Source organism: Zalophus californianus, chromosome 9, assembly GCF_009762305.2.
Source record: "Zalophus californianus isolate mZalCal1 chromosome 9, mZalCal1.pri.v2, whole genome shotgun sequence".
NCBI lineage: Eukaryota > Metazoa > Chordata > Mammalia > Carnivora > Otariidae > Zalophus > Zalophus californianus.
Window position 1 is genome coordinate 27,104,163 of NC_045603.1, and position 23,362 is coordinate 27,127,524.

General features: G+C 39.1%; 1 long non-coding RNA gene across 1 annotated transcript; it reads left to right on the top strand.

The window, feature by feature from the left end:
• The first annotated feature begins 671 nt into the window (after window positions 1-671).
• Window positions 672-19,223, top strand: LOC113922584. Its single transcript, XR_003519996.2, has 3 exons — window positions 672-816; window positions 1,306-1,459; window positions 18,152-19,223. It is a non-coding gene; the product is annotated as an uncharacterized LOC113922584 (long non-coding RNA).
• Window positions 19,224-23,362: the final 4,139 nt, after the last annotated feature.

Sequence of the window (23,362 nt, forward strand, 5' to 3'; positions counted from 1 at the left end):
ACACCCTGACTCACCCCCACCCCAAACCAGACTCTCTGCTTCCAAGCAAGCCCAGCTGGAGTAAACATGCTAACACAACACACGGAGGTGAGGCCCTCCCTGAGACAGAGGGCCCCAGTGGCTCTGTCAGGCTTGTTCCCCCAGGCTCCTGAGATGTAGTTCTCAGGCCTTAGCCTGCATCAGGATCACCTGGAGGGCTTCTTAAACACAGACTTGAGGGCTCCACCCTAGAGTTTGTGATTCATTAGGTCTTGGGCAGGTCCGCAAATTCTGCTTTTCTAGTAAGTTCCCAGATGCTGGATGCTGCTGGTCTGGGTACCAGCCTTTCAGAAGTACTGCTTTAGGGCATTGCCTCCAGTCCTGAAAAGCTGCCTGAGCAACACTGTCCTCAGAGCTGAGAATGTTCCCGAACAGACCCTAATTCTCTGGCTTCTGACCGGCCCTGCTTCAACTTCCCTCAATTCCCATTCACTCCTCAACTCCCTTTGATAGTCCTTGTGCCCCACACTCCACGGAAAGTGTTCTTCCTAAAGTTAAAAACGATACACCTGCCGCGAATTTGATGGACAGGGGACACATCACGCTTGGGCGTCTCACCAGCTGCGTCACAACTCAGCACGACCAAGTGGAACTCAGCGTCTTCCTCCCCACAGTGTTCGTCCGGTGTTTGAGCCTGAGCAGCGGCCTCTGTTCCCCTCCTTCTGATGAGTATTGCTCTTCTTTGCAGCAGCTGCCCCTCCCAGTTAGCACAGTTCAGATGTGACTTCAAGCCAACCCTTCTGACACCTTGATTTGGGACTTCTGGCCTCCAGAACTGTGAGACAATAAATTTCTGTTGTTTGAACCCCCCTCCCCCCACCCAGCTTGTGGTAATTTGTTACAGAAGCCATAGGAAACTAATATATCCTGCTTCCACTCTAACAGGGCAGTAGAGGTAGGGGAACCCCGCTTAGGAGATTTGACCTAAGACAGAGAAAGTAGGAAATTTTAAAGCTTTCTCAGGGCAGGTCTGGTCTTGAAAAATGGTCCAGGCGCCAGCCTATCCAATATGAAGATAGTCGCCATTTTGGCACAGATACTTAACCCACGGAAGTAGGACTATCTGTCTCTTACACCAGTCCTATTTATTGGGTACCTTGAGGTTGTAGAGCATTCTCTCTCTGGTTGATCGGAGACAGGCTTTCTTTGTATAATAAATTAAGAAAAATTTCTGGTTTTACTGAACATCTCCTTTCCTAGAAAGTTTAAAATTAATTTTCTTTGTAATTTCTGATAGTAAATACTGATTGCAAATTTCCTTGCCAGCTTTTGTAATCCCAGTGCCATCACAGAACTTCCATTGCTGTGGGAAATTGTTCTGCTACATGGCTGTGATGACATCAGCCTCTACGAGGGGAAAAAGAGAAATAACAGGAAATTCAGCTGTTAACTGATAGATGAAGGAGGAACTGGTTTTCAAGTAAGTTCCCTTAACTAAGAAGCATTCTCAATTACTTGGCTTTATTCAGTCTATTTATTTACATTAAATCACTTGAAGTATAATTCCCTAGTCAGAAAATCAGGGTATATACTGCAGAACCCATCACTTTGGGGCCCTAGGTCATACTTCATGTCAGGAGTGAGCAGCGGAGCTAAGAAGGACCCAGGCACAGGGCAAGGAGATAATTTTAAGAAAGAGAGAAAGAGAGAGAAAGAGAGAAGAAAGAAGAAAGAATGAAAGGAGAAAGAAAGAGAGGGAGGAAGACAGAATGAAAAGGAAGGAAGAGAAGAGAAAAGAAATACAGGTGGCTAATGAGCAGCTGAACAGGGTAACTTCACTAGTTGTATCAGTCAGGGTTCTCCAGAAAAACAAAACCAATAGGATATGTGTATATTTAGAAATTGGCACTTTAAGGAATTGGCTCATGTGGGGATAGGCAAGTCCAAAACATGCAGAGCAGGAGAGCAGGCTGGAGACCCAGGAAAAAGTTGACTGGAGTCTTTTCTCTGAAGGCTGCCAACTGATTGGACGAGGCCCACCCATATCGTGAAGGGTAGTCAGCTTAACTCAAAATCTACTCATTTAAATGTTGATCTCTAAAATATGCATTCACAGCAGCATCTAGACTGGTGTTTGACAAAAAAAAAAAAAAACCAAAACACACACAAAAAACAAAAACTGGGCACCATAGCCTAGCCAAGTTGATGCATAAAATTAACCATTACATTAATAACAAAAAAGCAAATATAATTGACAATAAGCTATTTTTCACCCAGCGGGTATCCAGAGATCGAAAAGAACTGCACTTTTTGTTGAGAGATAACAAAGTACCCGTACCCCATTGTTGGAGGCACAGACACCAAAACTTTTCTGTAGGGCAGTTTGGCGGTATTAAAATGTTAAATGTGCATACCCTTTGACACCACAATTCCACTCCAAGAGAATCTTCAAATAAATACAAAGTGGTATATGCAGATGGGCCAGCAATGTTACATATAATGATAAAAAAAACTGGAAGCAGGGACGCCTGGGTGGCTCAGTCGGTTAAGCATCTGCCTTCAGCTCAGGTCATGATTCCAGGGTCCTGGGATCGAGCCCCGCATCTGGCTCCCTGCTCAGCAAGGAGCCTGCTTCTCCCTCTGCCTGCAGCTAGCTCCCCCTGCTTGTGTGCCCTCTCTCTCTCTGACAAATGAATAAATAAAATCTTTTTTAAAAAGTAATAAAAATAAAAAACTGGAAGCCCCTTCAATGTCCACTGATTATGAGCAGGTTAAGTAAATTACAGAACATTTATACAATGTACACCCTAGACTTTAGAAAGGGTGAAGATAGTCTATATTCCTGACATGAAATGATCGCCATAGTATGATGTTGTGTAAAAACCCAGGTTTCAGAACATCACATAGAGTTTGATTTCACTTATGTGCAATTAAGTAAATTGATATATTTCCTAGAAAAGATATTTACCAAAATCTTAATTGTGCTAATCTCTGGGTGGAGAAATTTCAGGTTATTTTTGTAACATTTATTGCGGGCTTATTATGTGTCAGGCATTCTTTTTAAGTACTTTACATGGACTCAATTCATTTAATAATCTGTATTACTTGCATTTTTAAAAACAAAAGCATGTATCATTTTCCCCCCAAAACTACAAAGCAGTTTTTAAAAATATCTCTTCTGTTCTCCTACATGAGAGGGAGCCCTTGTTTCCTAAAGCCCCACAATCTTGGAACTACTGAGAGTCTGAAACTGCTCTATGCAGATCCCACCAAGTGTTATTATTAGGAATCTCCCCATTTTTGCAAAAAAATGGACTTTCTCTCCTTGCTGTTGGAGTGTTTTGTTGGTTTGTTTTCATGTTCTTTCTCTTGTTTATTATAGATTGAGTGAGTGAGTAATGTGTTCCCTTTTAACCCTCCTTCTTACTTCTAACCCTCTCCCACAGGCAGTCCTTCTGATGTACTGAATTTGCATCCTCTGGTTTCTGTGTGTGCTTCCAAAGTATGCATTGTTTAATAAGCTTGTATTTTTAATTTACCCAAATGCCTAAATGGTCTGATTTTATTTCTCATTCCTGGGTCCTCCCTGCCCCCATCCCCCACATCCTTCCTCCCATCCAGCACCAATACTCTGTGCTCACTGTTTCGGCTGTTGCTGCCTCAGGGATTCCTGGAGCTGCAAGGGTGTCCTTCATCAACCCTCCAGCAACCACTGACCCCCAACCCCACGGCTGGCCGCAGCACTTACAGTTAACCCCAAAGTCAATCTTGGTTTGTTTTGTCTTTTCATATGCACGGCCCTCTCTGCTGAGAATTTTGGTACAAGCTCCCCCATTTGCCAGCCTGGAGGGAACTGCCACGCTAGCATGAGTGCCCAGTCCAGAGCATTCAAGGCATCTGGACGAGGCACTCTCTCAGCTCTCTTACCTCCACGTTACCCCCCTGCCCTCCTAAGTCACTTTCTCTTCTCCACTGGGTTGAAACAGCCTTGCTTTCCAATTTGTGCTAATGCTTACATCTGGAGGCCTGATAGTCAGCCCCAAGACTCCTGTATGTATCTTCTAGAAGACCTAACATGTCCTGTGTCATCTCCCAGCCTGAGAGCTCAATATTTGCAAGAGGAATAAGAATGTATGTGATGGGGTGCCTGGGTGGCTCAGTTGGTTAAGCATCTGCCTGTGGCTCAGGTCATGATCGCAGGGTCCTGGGGATCAAATGCCCCATCGGGCTCCCTGCTCAGCGGGGAGTCTGCCTCTCCCTCTCCTGTTCCTCCTGCTTGTGCTTGCTCACTCTCTCTCTGTGTCAAATAAATAAATAAAATCTTAAAAAAAAAGGATGTGTGTGATGAGTCCCCACTGTGACCTTTCTATAATTTCTGCCTTCTACTCATCCCTTTGGCTGCCTTTAACTTTAGTCTGATTTAATCTGCAGAAAAATGCTAGGGGTGGGGCACAGTCAGAGGAGGATTTATCTCAAAGTTAATGAAGCTTGAGTTTCAAGGCCTCTAACTTGTAAAGGCCCTAGAAGGATCCCTAATAACGTATTCACAAGGGGCATGTGTTGTTAAACTTGCAGAATTAAGGTATTTTAACCACAATCAGTTAAGACCTCTGTCTTTGCTCTCTGATTTTCCTTTCTTCACAATCTCCCTCCTGTCAGAGAGCTTTGGAGACGGGCCTTGGACATTATGGGATCTAGCTAAAGGAAAAGTTGGCTTGGGGATACACATAATAGGATTTGGTGGATATATTTAAATGTTTCTTAAGAACTGCTGGATCTCTTTGTTACAGTATTTGTATCCTAAAATTGTATTCTTTTCTTTTTTTTTTTTTTTTAAAGATTTTATTTCAGAGAGAGAGTGAGCACAAGCATGGGGGGCGGTGCAGAGGGAGAAGCAAACTCCTTGCTGAGCAGGGAGCCCGATGTGGGGCTCGATCCCAGGACCCTGGGATCATGACCTGAGCCAAAGGCAGACATTTAACCAACTGAGCCACCCAGGCGCCCCAAAATTGTATTCTTAAAGAGGGTTTCTAAAATTATAATGCTTTCTTCCACTTCCCAGAGCTGAATCTTCCCACACAGTGAAGCACAGTGTGATTCGCTTCAGAGCTCACAGACCCCTAGGGGTGACCTTGGATGATGGTTTTGTCCTGATCTTAGTTTTGAAACATTCCTGTTGTAGGTGGACCCCTAATTTCCACTTAACAAGTGCAGCCCTTGGCTCAGAGTATGGCTTCCAACTCACATATCTTTGTTGGTTTTCTTTCTGGGGCCTCTTCCCATCAACGCCCCCCCACACACACACACTTTTATGTCTGCTTCATTTGAATCTCCTATTTAAGTATCACAAGCTGGAGTGCAGAATGGCAATGAGCCTGTTTTTGAAGATGAGCTAAAATGTACAAGGCAAACACTTTCAAGAATGCCGCCAGTCTTAACCTTAGAGAGCGAGTTAGGAAACAGGCTTACGTGGCAGGTACTCTGTCTGGGTCTTTGGAATCGAGGCTGTTTAATGAGGTAAAAATATTTCCACCTCTTCACCTAACAAAACGGTAAAAGGATGAAACTCTTTTGAATTAGAAAAGTTCCTCAAACTAACATCTCAGCAAAATTTTTAGCACACAGAAAAAGTGCTCAAGAACTATTAAGTTAACAGAATCTCATTTTAGAGGAAAGCACCTCCAGTATTGCAAATGGACTCCATTTCCACCTACAATGTCTTGGAAGAAAGTTTTTTCCATTGGCCTACATTCAAGATCAGGTTTTTTGGTGTGTTTTCTTTTCTTTTCTGTTCTTTTTGTTTTTTAGGGGAGAGAACTGTTTTTATCTTCTTTTCTCCCTCTAAAATGCCGTTGGAGAAGTGTTAACCCTACCTATAGTTTTAAAAAATGTTAACCTTCATTTCTCTGGCAGTAATCCATTCATGTATTGATTGAACAAATATTTATTGAGTGCCTACAATATTTCAGGCCCTATTCTAGGAGAATTTCACTAGGAGAATTTTCCTATGTTTTTAAAACTCTTTGCAAACATGATTTAATATCATAACATTTTATAATAAGCAGGGCCCAGAGTTTATTTAGCCATTCTCTTCTTGTTAAACATTTAGAGCATCTCTAATTTCTCCCTATTGTAAGTAATGCATCAGTGATCTTCCTTGTAATAGATGCTTGTCCATATCTATGATTAATTCTACAGGACATATATCTACAAGTGGAATTACTAGATCAGAGGGTATGAACACTTAAGTTTCTTGATAAATACTCTGGCACACTTTCCAAAGCATATTATCATCTTTGACTTCCCCAAATCCTCTTCAACTGAAAAATCGCCCACCACTATTTAAAGCATATTCTATTCCTTCTATACACGCTTGCTGATTCCTAAAATACTTTTATTTCCAGGTGGCAATAAAAGTAATCAGGTTGTTTCCTTGAACACCTCTAGTCCTTTCTGTACCACATTCATTTTTTAAGGATCACATTTCTGCATTCTTTTCATAAAAGAAAAAAACTTAAAGAAGAGCGAGTATCCATATAGTTGTCTGTTCATTATTATCACTCCAGACAGACAAGAGGTCAACCTGGGGAGGAAATCATCCATGAGAAATACAGAATCATGCAAAGCTATGTAAGATTATAGTAATCATCTTCATTACTGTTCATATTGGGGCTTTTGGGGAGGGACAACGTGTAGCTAAACACATCTCTGAAAAGCCTTGCTCACAATAACAGCACAGTGGGTAAATGAGCCTTCCTAGCTCATCAGCATCTCTGCTCTGGCAAGTCAAATGGTAAAAATACCTCACAGAGGTGCTTTTCAATGTAGAAGTAAATTTCATTGCATAGCGCTTTGTCCTCTAATATTTTCTGGAATAACTTTATTCCCTCTCAAGAAAAATTTCTGCTTTCCAAGAAAACCAGTGCCACCTTGAGAATGCCCCCAGTACATGGTGCTCAAGGAGAAACACTAGGATAAATAAACAGAACCAGGAGCAAGTCCCCTTTGGTCTAGTTCAAGGTGGAATATTTGCTAACTGCATTGCCTTGTTGTCTTATTTGTATCAGAAGCCCCTTTGAGCAGGAATTTTATTTTTATAATGGTCTGCTTAGGACAAGAGCTATGAAGATTGAAATTCAAGCTTTTCTCTTTCCTGGAAGCCAGGCAGCCTAAAAGTAACTGACTGCCTGGGATTGTTCCCCCCTCTGACTGAGTCCAGGTTGCAGAAAAACTCCTGATAAGGGCAGACTTTCCTCTCTGGTTGACCAAAAGGTGTTTTACCAAAGTGGAGAACAGAATCTGTGGTGGGTGAAGAATGACCATCATTTGTTCACCTGTCAGTGTTCACCTGTCAGCATGTACTAAACTGAATGTTTAGTACATGCGAGAAACCAGGCTGGGGGGCACTGTGCGAGTAAAATGGGCAGATAACCTGCCCTCATGGAGCTTGCTCCTGAATGAGAAGCAAATTAAACAAATGATCATGCCCATAAATATAAAACTGCAGTCTTGGTAAGTGCCAGGGCATCAAGAACACAGACCATGAATGCCTATGATAAGGAATGACCTTAATGGGGAAGGTAGGCAGTTGTGGGAAGGAAGTGTGTTTCTGGCAGAGGGAAGAGCATGGACAGAGGGACTGAAGGTCAGAGAGTGAGAAGAAGTGGGAGCATGCAGACTCCAGAGATGTGATCAGGGCCATGCAGGGGGTTTGGTCTTCATTATAAATGGGTCTTTAGATTGTTGAAGCCCATATTTCTTGACAATTCCACTCTTAAGTATTTACCGAAGAGAAATGAAAACTTAATGTCCTCAAAAGACCTGGATATTTATAGCAGCCTTAAAATAGTCTAAAACTCGAAACAATCCAAATCAACATCAACAAAAGAATGGATAAAGAAATTGTGGCAATATTCATACTTAATGTAAAGGAATGAACACAACAACATGGAACACTCTCAAAAAACTTACATTGAGGGGGCGCCTGGGTGGCTCAATCAGTTAAGCATCTGCCTTCAGCTCAGGTCATGATCCTGGGGTCCTCAAATCGAGTCCCTGAGTCAGGCTCCCTACTCAGTGGGGAGCCTGCTTCTCCCTCTCTCCCCTGCTTGTGCTCTCTCTCTCAAATAAATAAAATCTTTAAAAAAAAAAACTTACATTAAGTAAAAATAGTCAGACATAAAAAAGCTCACACTGTGATTATATTTGTATCAAATCCAAAACCAACCAAAACTAATCCACAGTGATAAAAATCAGAAAGTGGTTGCCTCTAGGTGTGGAGGCCAGGCAGGGGCCAATGACTGGGAAAAGGGAGCAAGGGAACTTTCTGAAGTAAAAAGAAATGAAAAAGAAATGTTCTATATCTTGTTTGGGGTGGTGATTTCACAGGCACATTCAATTACCAAAACTCCTCAAACTGTACTGAACATCTCTGCATTGTGTTATTATATAATATATATCTATATATATTATATAATACATATTATATAATATATATTTGTATAATATATATCAAAGTTGGGTGTTTCTTTTTTAAGTACAATACATACAAGAAAGTGTTTTAAGCACAGCAGTGACATGAGATTTGTAATATGACAAGAGGCCCCTCGCTGTGGTCTGTAGAAAGATAAGAAGGGGCCAGAATACATCAATGCATATTAGCCTCTCATCAGCCTTTAAATAGGAGAATTCAGACTGCCCCTTGTTGACATCCCCCAGGAATTGTGCAAAGCAGTTGTCAATGGGCCGCAAAGGGAATTCAGCTGGGGAACAAAAAAGCTGGGAAACTGTGCTAAGAGCACTAAGGAAACCACAGAAAAAGGAAATAGGTCGAACCAGATTTCTATTACATAGCATCTTTCAAGACAGGATTAAAGTAATCATGTTTGTTTTAAATATTCCAAATCTGTCAAATGCTTTCTTAGGTTCTCTTCCCCACATCTACAGTCCACAAGAACATGGGCAATACTAAGCAATGGAAGAGGGTTTGGGGGCAGGAGGACTGGCTTGTAGCATCATGTGTGGAATCCTAAGGCACCAGTACAAAGTCAGAGCGACACCTGCTTGATAAAGGTTGAAAAGAACCACAGAATCTAATCATTTCAGAGCTGGAAAGGATTCTCAGACAGCATATCAGCCTACACATTTTACAGATGAAATGCAGAGGTAAAGGGAACAAAATTACCTGGGAATATTCATAACATTTGATTAGCACTTCACCAAGCATTTCCACATTTATTTCCTCATTAAATCCTCATAAAGTGCTGGCAAATAGCAATTATTAATTTTTCTTTTCAGAAGAAACATCGGGGCTCAGAGTGTGGGGCAGAGAAAGCTAGTTCTCACCAATGCTCACATTTCTCCTCTTGCAGGACATGCCACGAGCTCACAGTTCTCAGCTCTCTGGCAGTTGGTGGAGCGCACTGGCAGAGAACTGAGTTTTGGCCAATGGAATGTGGCAAAAGCCCCACCCCCCCTTTCTGGGCTGACTAAAACCTGGCATACAATCCTCTCTTCCCCACATTCACTCTTCTTTTTTGCCTGCCATTAGATCATTAGATGTATGGGATCCAGTAGAGGATCTGAGGCCCCAGGGGATGAGGAAACTACCACTTGGCAGGAGCCTGGGTTCCCTGAATGACTCTGTGGAGCAGAGATGTTTTTTTCCATTCACTGACCCAAATTAGATTGTAACAGGAGTGAGAAATAAACCTTTATTGTGTCCAGTCACTGAAGTTTTGGTGGTGGCTGTACTGGTTAGACTAACTAACATAGAAAGGTTAAGGGACTCATGCAAAATCTAGATATTAATTTAACAAAAATCTGCTGAGCACTTATTATACATGCCAGACATTGTGGCATAGTATGGCATTGTGTGTACATCGATGAATTTGAGAGAGATCTGGGCCATGACCTCATGGGGCTTAATCTAGCAGTTCACACAGTTATGGACAGGGCTAGGATGCAAATGAAAATCTGCTAACTCTAAATTTCTTCTATTTTCTACTCCACATCTTTCCTCCCAAATAATAGGAATCAAAATGTATGACATTCCTCAAAGATTGCTTTGAAAAATAGAAGATTCATCCCAACATATGAATTATAGGATGGAGAAAAAGAGGTAGAGATTCTTTATTTAAACTTCTATGTCCTTCCAGACCTGAGGAGGCTCAGCCATGAAAAAATTCCCCTGTACTGGACAGCTCAGTCAGTTAAGCATGACTTCAGCTCAGGTTATGATCTCGGCATCCTGCATCCTGGGCGTCCTACATCCTGGGATGGAGCCCCACTATGAGGACCTCCATCATCATCATCATAGTCATGGTTGGGCTCTGTGCTCAGCGTGGAGTCTGCCCCTCCTCTTCCCCCTTCTCCTCCCCCTCCCCCTGCTCATGCTCTCTCTCTCTCTCAAATAAATAAATAAAATCTTAAAAAAAAATTGGCCTGTACTGTAGAGCTTTAGACAGTAGAAGAGACTGGAAAACCATTATTTTCATTTATTTAAATTTTCAGTTATTTAAGGACTAACTTAAACCATGTATTTCAACTTACATTGTGAAAATGGCATGAGTCTATTCCCCTTTATTACTAAGTAGTAGGTGATTTTAACTCCTCCAGATCTAAAATTCTATGAGCCTATGGCTTTTTAAAATTTTTTTATTTAAACTCAATTAACATAGAGTGTATTACTAGTTTCATAGGTAGCATTTAGTGATTCGTCAGTTGCATACAACACCCAGTGCTCATTCCTTCAAGTGCCCTCCTTAATGCCCATCACCCAATTACCCCATCACCCACCCACCTCCCCTCCAGCAACCCTCAGTTTGTTTCTTAAAGAGTCTCTTATCGTTTGCCTCCCTGTTTTCATCTTATTTTATTTTTAATAAAAATATGTTAATGTTTTGCTAAAATATGTTACATTAATGTTTTGCTTCTTAAATTCCACATATGAGTGAAATCATATGGTATTTGTCTTTTCTCTGACTGACTTATTTCACTGAGCATAATACCGTCTAGTTCCACCCGCAGAGCCTATGACTCTTTTCCGATAACTGTGGCTTTCTGGTACCTCATGATCACTACTCAGAACTTTTCTCATTATAATGCATTGTTACAGGACTGGGCTATACCCCAAGCAATTGGTTGGATTTTTTTTTAGAATACTCAGAGCCTAGTTTCTTATGCTTTACTCTCTTTTCTAGATGATTAATTTTGTCAAGTGTGTAGGACAAGCTGACATGGCCAATAGACGCTGAGTTTTCATTTGTTTCTTGGATATTGCTCTAAAAAAATTCAGATATATATGTACTTATCTAATTTTTCCTCTTATTCAAGTGAATTTTACATGATCCTTATTACATCGGTTAAGATTCTTTTGTTTGTAAGTAACAGAAATATTCATTCAAATGGGCTTGAGCAAAAAGTTAATTTTTGATTCAAGTAATTAGGCCTGGGTTTCTCTTTCTCCATCTTTTGGCTCCATGCCTTTTAGGTTGACTCCATTCTCAGACAATCCCTTCATGTTCATGGGATGGATGCAGAAATGCCAACCTCATAAACCCTTAAGTTCATATCCCAAGGAGAGGAAAAACACATCTGCTGGTGGCATTCATAGAAATCTTGAAATGTCCTCAGACTGCACCGGTTTAGGTCATGCACCTACCTCAGGAACACATGTGCAGGTTATCTTGGGCCTGGGTCATGGCTCCATTCTTGATATGGAGAATGCATTGAGACTTCACAGACTCAGAGTGGGGAAAAGGTAATTCCCTAGAAGAAAACTAGAGGCTAATTCTATTGAGGAAGGCAAATACGAACTACGGAATGCAATGACTTAACACTGCATTAAATACATTAATGATTATAAGCATCGAACCAAAATCAGATTCTTTTTAAAGAACAAAGCCATTAACCAATTTGGATAGCTGTCCTTGAACTCAGCAAATGTCTTGGTAAAACAAGGCTTAAGGGTTCTACTCAGCCTTAAGGACTAGAAAAGCTGAAAGAGTAGACAGTAAAACCTGTCAAAATAACTCTCTGTTAGAGAAAGTGTAAGCTTGAGTAAGCACTTGGTAGGTTATTTGTAACTAAAGGGGAGAAAGATAAGAAAGTATACATACTTTCTCTTACAAATCATTTATTTCTTGTTCCCTTAGAAACGGACAATTTAATAAAGCAACAAGAGAATATACATTCAGTGCAATAATGTGATGGGGAAATAATGCAAGGAAGGGAAATACAATTTAAACTAAGGTTGTTAATAAGAAAAAGATCCTTGGTAGATTAACTGTGATAGATGTTCTAATATTAGGCGTAAGTAGGAAAAAAATCAGTTTGAACAACTGCTGTTTTTATTAGGAAAAACATAATAGCCATTGGTGGTCACTTTATTTCCTACCATTTGGGTTCGATGTTTGAGATGCTTATCAAAATGAAGTTAACTTCATCTTAAAGGATTTAAAGGATAAAGGACTAAAGACCTAAATGTGAGACCTGAAACCATAAAACTCCCAGAAGAAAACACAGGCAATAATTTCTTTTACATCCATCATAGAAACATTTTTCTAGATTTGTCTTTGTCTCCTGAGACAAGGGAAACAAAAGCAAAAATAAATCATTGGGACTATACCACAGAATAAAAGGCTTTTGCACAGCAAAGGAAACCATCAACAAAACAAAAAAGCAACCTACTGAATGAGAGAAAATAATTGCAAATGACCTATCCAATAGTGGGTTCATATTGAAAATATGTAAAGAACTTACACAACACCAAACAAATGATCCAATTAAAAAATGGGCAGAGGACCCGAATATTTTCCCAAAGATATACAGATGACCAACAGATGCATGAAAAGATGCTTAACATCACTCATCACCAGGGAAATGCAAATCAAGACCACAATGAGATATCACTTCATACCTGTCAGAATGACTAAAATCAAAAACACAAGAAGTAAAAAGGTTGACAAGGATATGGAGAAAAAGGAAACCTCACACACTTTGATGGGAATGCAAACTGATGCAGCCACTGTAGAAAACCCATATGAAGTTTCCCCAAAAAGTTAAAAATAGAACTATTCTATGATCCAGTAGTTCTACTACTGGGTATTTACTCGAAGAAAACAAAAACACTAATTTGAAAAGATACATGCACCCCTCTGTTTATTGCAGCATTATTTATAATAGCCAACATATGGAAGCAGCCCAAGTATCCACTGATAGATGAAAGGACAAAGCTGTGAGTTTTATATATATATATATAATGGAATATTAGCCATAAAAAATTAAAAAGCCATAAAAAAGAATGAGCTCTTGCCATTTGTAACAACATGGAAGGATAAAGAGGGTATAATACTAAGTGGAATTAGACAGACAAAGACAAATACCACGTACAATATGATTTCACTCGTATGTGGAATTTAAGGGACAAAACAAATTTAAAAAAAGAGATAAACCAAAAAACAGACTCTTAAATACAAAGAACAAACTGGTGGATGCCAGAGGGGAGGTGGGCGGGGAGAGGAGTGAAATAGATAAAGGGGATCAAAGGTACATTTACCTTGATGAGCACTAAGAAATGGATAGAATTGTTGAATCACTTTATTGTACACGTGAAACGAATATAACACTGTATGTTAATATGCTTCAATTTAAAAAGGGGGGAAATGAAGTTAACCTTTGACAATATAAAAGAAGTAATAAGCTTTGACAATATAAATTCAAACAAGACTTATTTGAAGTCATTGTATGAGTGAGGTCTCTCTCCTTTGGTGAAAAGTGACTGAAACCCAAGTCAAAACTAGCTTCGGCAAAAAGGAATCTGTGTTGGAAGGCTCATGGGTTCTGAGATGGCAAGAGCACACCTGGGCCTCACAGACAAGGGGTCAGAGATTCAAATGCCACCTGGAGTCTTCTTTCATCTCTCGTCTCTGTTTCTCTTGTACTGGCTTCTTCCTAAAAACTATGCCACAAACACATCAATGAGCCAGCTCTCTGTCTTAGAGAGGGAGTAAGCCTCTTTCCCAAAATCAGTTTTTCAAGTCCCAAGGAAGGACTCTCATTGGCCTGGTTTAGGTCATCTGCTCACTGAAGACCAAAACATAGTATTTTTGATCAGCCCTACTTGATGTGGTTACTCATCTTTAGTCCAATAAACTTTAGCCAGGAGTTGGGACTCCCTACAGATGTTTGTAGGAAGGAAATGGACATTTTCTAGAAGACAGAGGGTTGGAATACTTGGTCAACAAAATCAGAAATGTTTACAGCAGACACCCAATTCTTTTCTCAATGATAAAGAATATTAAAGTCAATAAGCATAATTATCATTTTAGTAAGTAGAGACTTAACAATTCCAACACTAAAGCCCACATGCCAGGATAAAATGCTTGACACAGGAGATAACCCAAATATTTCACAAGTGGCTTCAGTCTTTGCTTTGGTGCCCAGCCTTTGCAGATGGCCTCACTTAATGCAATATTGAAAGGCAGAGCTTCACCCAGATTCCTAAAATGACTCCTAACCTTTGGAGTTCTATGTGCCACTCTGGAACTCAAGGTCACAGCATCCTTATCTTGCTTCTGACCTTAAGCTTCAGGTCTGATAATCAGAACTCTGCTTTGCTTATCTTCACTTAAGCCAAGTTTCCCCTTCTCTCTGACCTTCCATTCCCTCATGCGATCACCATATAACCATAGGCCTTCACAGGCAAGCTTCTTTAAAGGACTAGTACCCCCAGATCATGGTTTCTAAATATCATTTTCCATTCAAAGGAAACAGGAGTCCTTAGACAAATGGCTGATGCTAGGGCTAGGGCAGGGGAGAATAAGAGGAGCCTAAAACATCTTACTATGCAAGAAAGTAGAGGTACTCAAAAAATGATGGGACATGTCAAATGGCTTGAAGGTCTCCTTATGTCACTTGACTTCTTAGGGGCATATAAAACTAATAATATTCTCCTTCTTGAAACTTTTTCCTTCTCTAACTTCTGGTCTTTTTCTACTTCTGATTCTCTTCTCTTCTTTTCTCAATGGCAGCTTCTTCTAAGAGTCTTTTCTGGGTATCTCACTTTCCTCTCACCTCATAAATACAGGTGTTCCTTGGGGTCCTGTCCTCAGCCCTTTTCTCTTCTCATTCTATTCCCTCCCTGGTGATCTTAGCTAACCCCACAGTTTCGATTATTATATAAATAATGGCTCTCAAATATATATTTCTGAGTATACTTATGTATGGGTAGAGATGAGAGATAGATACATTCAGCACAGACATCTCTCTTAAGCCCCAGAGCCATATAGCCAACCAAAAGCCTCCTGGATAGCTCCACGAAGTTTAGACCACTATTACCTCAAAGATAACCTGTTCAAAATTGAAGACATTACCTTCCTCTCATCTAGTATTTTTTATTTCTATTACTAGTACTACCAACACCTGATTGTCCAAGCACGAAACTCTGGGATTATTCTTAATGTCTTTCAGCCAGAGACAACCAGGAACACATCTCTAGTTGGAGGTGAGTTTATAACTCACTTCAGGAAGAACGCACAGCATAGGGAACCATGGAACTCAGTATGAGAGCATTATAAAGAACCCATATAGGATTTGCTATTTGCGTGAGAGATTTGAGAGAGGGTCTAAGGAAGCAGAGGCCTATTCTAGATTGGATGCTGTCAGAAAGAGGGGGAATTTTATGATTGAGATCTCAACACATCTTACGTACAGGATGGACCATCCAGAGCAAAGATAATGCTATAATTGGTAAGAAGTAGTTGTTGTTCATTTCAGCCGAAAGAAGGGGGTGTGTGGAATTTGGTGGACGGCACAGTGACTGCTTTTGTTTGTGCTTAGACAAAATTATGGAATGAACCTGTTTTGTCTCATGTGACTATGGCCTCAGAATAATCTTATGCCCAACAGGAAATAACATGTCCTACCTGTAAATGCCAGGCCAGCTTCTGGATGTCAGGAGCTGCCATTTCCCCCTTCCTCGTTCATTACATTCATTACTAATATTCCCATATAAATTAGTTACCAAGTCCTATTAATTTTCTCACGTATCTCTGGGCTCTGTCCTCTTCTCTGCATCTTCTTTGCTTCCTCTCTAACCAGGCCATTGTCGTTTGTCATCTGAGTGACTACAGCAGTCGCTCAACGGTTCACCCATTTCCTCTCCTTCCAGTCCATCAGCTCCCCTCCGTCCTTCACCCACCATGATGTGGGGAAGTACAGCACCCCTGCCTAAACTCTCCTTTGGCTACATTACCAGCTAGCTGTGTTGCTCATATTTAAGTGGTAAAATTAAAAATCAGTAAGGTTAGCAATGAAAATTAACTTTTTTCCTTTCTCCCTAAAATGAATCAAAAAAGGTGGATTCTAGTACTTACTAGTACTACCAACACCTGATTGTCCAAGCACGAAACTCTGGGATTATTCTTAATGTCTTTCAGCCAGAGACAACCAGGAACACATCTCTAGTTGGAGATGAGTTTATAACTCACTTCAGGAAGAACGCACAGCATAGGGAACCATGGAACTCAGTGTGAGAGCATTATAAAGAACCCATATAAGGAATCAACTGGATATGGAGACTGTTTTGATATTCTGATTCCCTCTTAAGAAATTATGACTCAGTGTGAATCAAGAGTGACAGGACTGCTAAAAAACTTACTGCATTATCGGCACCATTAGCAGAAGGGTATTTATTGTCCAGAACAAGAAATTTATGTGCAATTCAGTTCTGGGTGATACATTTTAAGAAAGACATTATTAAAAGAGTATGTCCAGAAGAGGGCAGCCAGTACAAGGAGGTTCTGGAAACCATGTCATAATCCAATCAGAACAAGTGAGGCTTACAAAAAAATAAGGGGGGATATGACAAGTGTTTGCAGATATCCAAAGAGCTGTCATATGCAGAAGGGAGTAAATTTATTCTGTATAGTTCCAGAAGTAGGATCAAGTCTGAAGACCACGAATCATAGGAAGATTGATTTCTATTCAGTCTAAGAAAACATTTTCTAATAATCAGAACAGTCCAATAATGAGTTGGCTTCCTGGAAAGGTAATGAACTCCTAGTTACTAGAAGAGTTCAAGCCAAGCCAAAGCTGAATAATGGTCTGGAAAGTATACTGTAATACAGGAGTTGTCAAATCTTCTGTTGAAGGGGATAGTTCTACAAACTGGTGTGGTCTGATACTCTTATAAATTACAAAAAAAAAAAAACAAAAAACCAAACACCAAAACAAACCCTAAATTAGTAGAAATGAAAAGAAAAAAGTTAAAAGTACAGGCTTAAATTTTTTACTATCTGATTCAATGAACATTAAATTTCAGCAACTAGAATTTGAACAAACATAAAAGGGAAAAAGTGATAAAATAAAACTTGCTCACTGAAAATGCACATTTAAGATTGGAGAATTTCTAGAACTCTTAACATTTTGTTGTTCTTTAATTGTAACTGAAGAAAATTATAAGTGTATTGTAATTCTCTAGACCATTACGTACATACTTTGAATAAATACCTTGCGTATTAATATTTTTAAGTTTTTAACGTGACAGATTAGCTAGTTTCTTGTTAAAATATCTAATCCAGGGCGCCTGCATGGCTCAGTTGTTAAGCATCTGCCTTCGGCTCAGGTCATGATCCCAGGGTCCTGGGATCGAGCCCCGCATCGGGCTCCCTGCTCTGCAGGAAGCCTGCTTCTCCCTCTTCTACCCCCCACCTCCCCGCTTGTGTTCCCTCCCTTGCTGTGTCTCTCTGTCAAATAAATAAATAAAATCTTAAAAAAGAAAAAATCTAACCCAGGTTGGATTGACAATGCTACTTTCAGGGAATGATGTATATCTAAATTGCTTCTATGTGTTGCTTTAATATTATTCATAAGAAATAACTATATTTACAAAGGGATGATGAAAATGGAAAAAAGAGATTTTAAAATAATTTCCAAATGCTCGGACTATTCATTTTTAACTTTGTCCAAAATGAAGCGAGTGATGTTGTATTTTCAAAATTCATTTTCAATTCTTCACTAGTTGCCAGTTTATAATTAAATTTAAATCATTTTTTGATGAAATAAATGGATTCCAGATCCATGAATTGGCTGTATCTGGACATTCTTTTAGTGGAAAATAAAATTCAGAGCATCCTATGAAATTCATAATGGTTTGATAACTTTTTTGCAGATGTGCAACATCAAGATAATCACCTTCACTGGGAATTGTTGTTAAATTATGGAACATGTAAGTCTATAGAAACCCTATTCTTTCAAGCTTCTACCTTTTGTTGTGTCCTTCAGTTTGATCTGCCATTGAAAAACATGTTGCATTCCTGCCTTGCATAGAAGAATTCTGAATACATCAAAAAAAATTAGTAACTTTAGTTGACCAATTTATATTTTGAGACCAAACTGGTTTCTTGCAGTGATGCTGAATGTTCAAATATGTTCAAAAGAACTCTCCCTCTGGATAATCATATCTCAGCATGCAATCACAGTTGTTTATGATTGTCTTCCATATTATCATGTAATAAAAAGAATAATCTTGAATTTACTGAATTAGCCTTTATGTAATTTATAATCTTCACCAAGTCACTAAGCACACTGTTTAGTTCAGTTGACCAAGACTTTCTCAAAGAGAGAAGTGGTATGCTGACTTACATTTAATTATAAATTAAGGTCCTTAATTTTGGTAACTACTCCAAAATGTTTTCTTGTCATTGCCACTACACATCCAATTGTATTCCTGCACAAAACTTCAAACCACATTCATTGACAATATAATTTTTCAGAGCTTTCTGTTGTTTAGAGTTAGTTTGTCAGCAATGAAGCTGAAAAAGGAATTCCTCCTTCATATTACCATCATATTCCAATAGCACATAAACTAAAAGAATTGTCATATTAGCAGTATCTATATATACATTCATATCCATCAATAAGGTTGCAGAGAAAAATAATTAGCTTTATTCATTCTATGAGATAATCTACTCAAATATTCCAAGTTGTTAGGTTGTTGGTAAAAGTGACAATTAAACTACGTTCTTCTTTGCCACAGATTCTCCCAACATTTTTAAGAATTTTTTTTTTAAGATTTATTTATTTGACAGAGAAAGACACAGCGAGAGAGAGAACACAAGCAGGGGGAGTGGGAGAGGGAGAAGCAGGCTTGATCCCAGGATCCCGGGACCATGACCTGAGCCGAAGGCGACGCTCAATGATTGAGCCACCCAGGCGCCCCTTTTAAGAATTTTTGATGCAGTTTTTCACTAATGCCTTGACAGTTACATACATATATGTTAGTTTAACAAGCTAAAGTTGCTTACTTTATAAAAAGCCTATAAAGCATTACAGTTTATTTATAAAATTGAACGTCTGCTTTTTTCCAGCTTTTTAAATTCACTTATCTTTCTTTGAAAGCAGTCTTTTGGCTTTGGACTTACCACTATGTCTAGGCCCAGGTATAGGGGAAAACTGACAGCAAAAGGGACATGAGATAATTTTGGGGGGAGATAAAAATGTTTTCTATCTTGATTGTGATGATGGTTACATGAATGTATACATTCGTTAAAGGTCATCAAACCACACATTTAAAATGTATATTTTATTTATATACACATTTAATGTATATAAATTATACCTCAATAAAGTAGATTTAAAAAATGGTTCTCTATGAAGCAATCATAGTGACTGCTTTTCCTGAACTTGAATGATGGTATAAAATTTATCAATTGATTACTTAATGTCTTATCTTGGTCTCCAATTGTTAGGCAGGCAATACTGCCTTATTGTTTAGTTCTCCCCCCCACCTCAACCCTTACTAACTAGTGTGTGCAGGAGAAACACTGTTAAAATATATGAATTAAACTGATAAGGAAATTATCAGTTACTGCGTGTATCAATGAGTGATCATGCAAGTAGAGATGGTTTATGAGTAAAGGTTATGAGCTTCTTTTAAACACTGGAAAAGAAAACTCTAATCAACTTTTGACTGAGGGCCAACCATATTAGGTGCATTCAGTTCTGTCCCACAGATATGACAATCTAAACCCCAAATCAGTAATGGAATGGAATGGCCACAGTATTTGTTATTTCTCCCTTCAAAAAGTAGAATCTATTTCCCCACTCCCTGAACCTGGGATGGATTTGTGGAAGTAATGTGCCAGTTTGAAGACTAGGCCTTAAGAGATCTTGCAGTTTCCAGTCTCGTACCCTTGAAACCCTGAAGCCATGTGAACAAGCCAGGCCTGACTTGCCTGACTTGTGGAAACACAAAGTTCCCTTATGGCTCCAGCCAACAACTGGACACTCAGTCCATCACTGGACATACGGTGACACCAGCTAAGACCAGCTAGCCTCATCAACCCAGTTAAGACCTCAGATGCATTGGCAAACCCAGTCAGGATCAGAGGGACCTAAGCTAGACAAGAAGATTTACCCAGAACTGTAAATAAATATAGGGTTGTTTCTTTTTGGTTAATATGTATTTGGGGTGACTTGTAACTTAGCAAATAGGTAAATGATACTCAAAGATTCATCCAAAGTTCTCTTAAGAGGCAGACCCTGCAAGTAGTTTTAAACACTTATTAAAGGGGTGCCTGGGTGGCTCAGTTGTCAAGCGTCTGCCTTCAGCTCAAGTCATGATCCCAAGATCCTGGGATCAAGCCCTGCATGGGGCTCCCTGCTCGGCAGGAGGCCTGCTTCTCCCTCTCCCACTCCTCCTACTTGTGTTCCCTGCTCTCAGCATCTCTCTCTGTCAAATAAATAAATAAAATCTTAAAAAAAAAACACTCAGTAAGAAGTCGTTAAATCCTTTAACACACACACACACACACACACACACACACACACACACACACACACACCCCAAAAAAATCCCTGAAAGTGAAGGTTAAAGCTAACATGTAAAGATCATTTATTTCTCCCTGGAAATATTAATCAGAAAATAAGGTAGAGTGTCTTTAAATGGATAAGTAGGATGAGTAAGAACATGATCCAATGTCTTAATCAGGGGCACATCCAGTGGCATGCTAGAGCTGGTTCACAGAAATCTGAGATCCAATTTCAGAGATTTTGTGAGCTAGTTGTTAAACTGTTAGTAGATTAAATCAGCTATGATGGGATTATTTACACCATGGAAATTGGCAAACATTACCAGGCAGAGCCAGTTGTTGAACCTCTACTAGTATGCCAGTAAGCACATCTGTTGTTGCAGGCAAATTTCATCAGTATGTGTATGCATAAATATACATATAAAAATAACCTGAATGTTTAAAGAAGACATTGGTTGGCTCTGCCATGAGGTGATCTTGGGCAAATTTACTGAATCTCTGTTCCCCTCTCTGTAAAATCAAAGTATGTACCCAAAAATCATCTTGAAGTTGTCTTTCGGGTCTACTATTCTATATTCCACGATCCTACTGATGGTAGTTATAGCTGGGTGGCAATGACGAAAAGGGCCAATGGGATTAATTAAAATTGTCATACTGACCACGTTACTAACCACAAACTTTGCTCTAATTCAAGACAAGTTAAAGAAAGTGATTCATTAGTAATTCAATGTGCTTTGGATTATGGAGAAGGAAGAAGTGAATTCTGACTAGAAGGGAAAGGAGAAAAGGTCTGGGCAAGATATTTTGTCAGTCAGGAATGAGGTCTCATCTTTGAATACATTGTGGCTTAAACTCCAGGTGCTTAATAAAATTTGCTGAAATAATTAAATGCCTGGAGAGAACATTAGAAAATATAATCTTGCTGAATTAAAGACTGACTCAAGACTCTACCTGCAATACCCAGATGTAATTGTGGAACTCTGCCTCGGTTTCTCCATCTAAAAATGTACTAATTTACAAGCAACATTGTAAGAATTTAGGCAATCACAACTGTGAAGCATTTAGGGTTCCTACAGGAAGATGCTATATAAATATGAGGTGATGTTACTAAATCAAAGCAGAGGCCTTTGTACAAAACTAGAAAGCACATTACATATTCTTCCTGAGCATTTCTTCCTGATGCGTTAAAATATCTTTTCTCTCAAAAAGTTAAACAGCACATTAGAAAATAGTAGGGGGTAGTGGCCAAATTGTAACTGGGACATTATTTACAAATTATTTTGCTAAGAATATTAGCAAGTCATTTTGAACTTCTGAGAAAAAAATCTAAGAAATCATTCCCTTTGACTGTAAGCCACGGAGACATTTATTTATGCCTTCAGCAAATAAAATAATTTGCTAACCTCTTGTGTTTATGTGCTGATATTTAAGTTGACTAATTTCTGGAAACTGAAAAATACACATCTGAAACTGGAAAAATATTCCTTAAGTCAGGGTTTGTTCACATTGCTAGAGCCTTCCAAAACGAAGGCATATGATATCTTGTTTTCTCCTGTTCTTAAAAAAAATGTTTGGAATCTAACTAAGGTTGCTTTCTTAGAATATGTGGAAACCACACTTTCTATCTTGTATATCAATACCATTCCAGTACTAGTATTATTATATACTTAGCTGCATGCAAGAACTAAGGTATGATGTATTTTGAAATAGCCTTTAATGAACTGAAAAACTACAGATTTCTGTTCCTAGGAAAACACACAAGATACATAGTCTCAAAATTCTACACAACTTCAGGAGTTTCATAGATACCCTGCAACCCCTAATCCCATTCATGAAATGAGAGGGTAACAATCCTCTGCATTATAGCAATTCTTTTATAAAATCGTATGTCTGTGGTACAATGAAGGTACAAGCCCATATTAAGCACTGGGGACACAGTGGTATACATAGCCAGTCAGGGACCTTGCAAGTTATAGAGTTTACAGTCCAGTAGATAAGACGGATATTTATCAAATAATCACACACACACAAATGCTTAATTAAAAACTTTAAGTGCTCTGGAGTAAGAACTATATCTAACTTCCTTCAGATACCATGGGGGCAAGAAGAGAATGGAAAGAAATATTTAAAGCATTGAGAGCAAAAAAACCCTACCAACCTAGAATTCTCTACCCTGCAATATTATCCTTCAAAAGTGAAGGAGAAATAAAAACTTTCTCAAACAAAATTTTAAAGAATTTGTTGTCAACAGGCCTGTCTTGCAAAAAAAATATTAAAAGAAGTTCTTTAGAGGAAAGGAAAATGATACAGGTAAGAAACTCAGATCTACACAGAGAAAGAGCAACGAAGAAGGAACAAGTGAAGGTAAAACACAAACTTTAACTTTTCTTATTCTTCACTGATCTAACATTAACAGTTTGTTTAAAAAATAGCAACAGGGGCACTGGGCTGCTCAGCTGGTGGAGCATGCAATTCTTGATCTTGGCATTGTGAGTTCGAGCCCCATGTTGGGTGTAAAGATTACTTAAAAATAAAAAATTATTTTTAAAAAATAGCAGCAGTGTATCTGA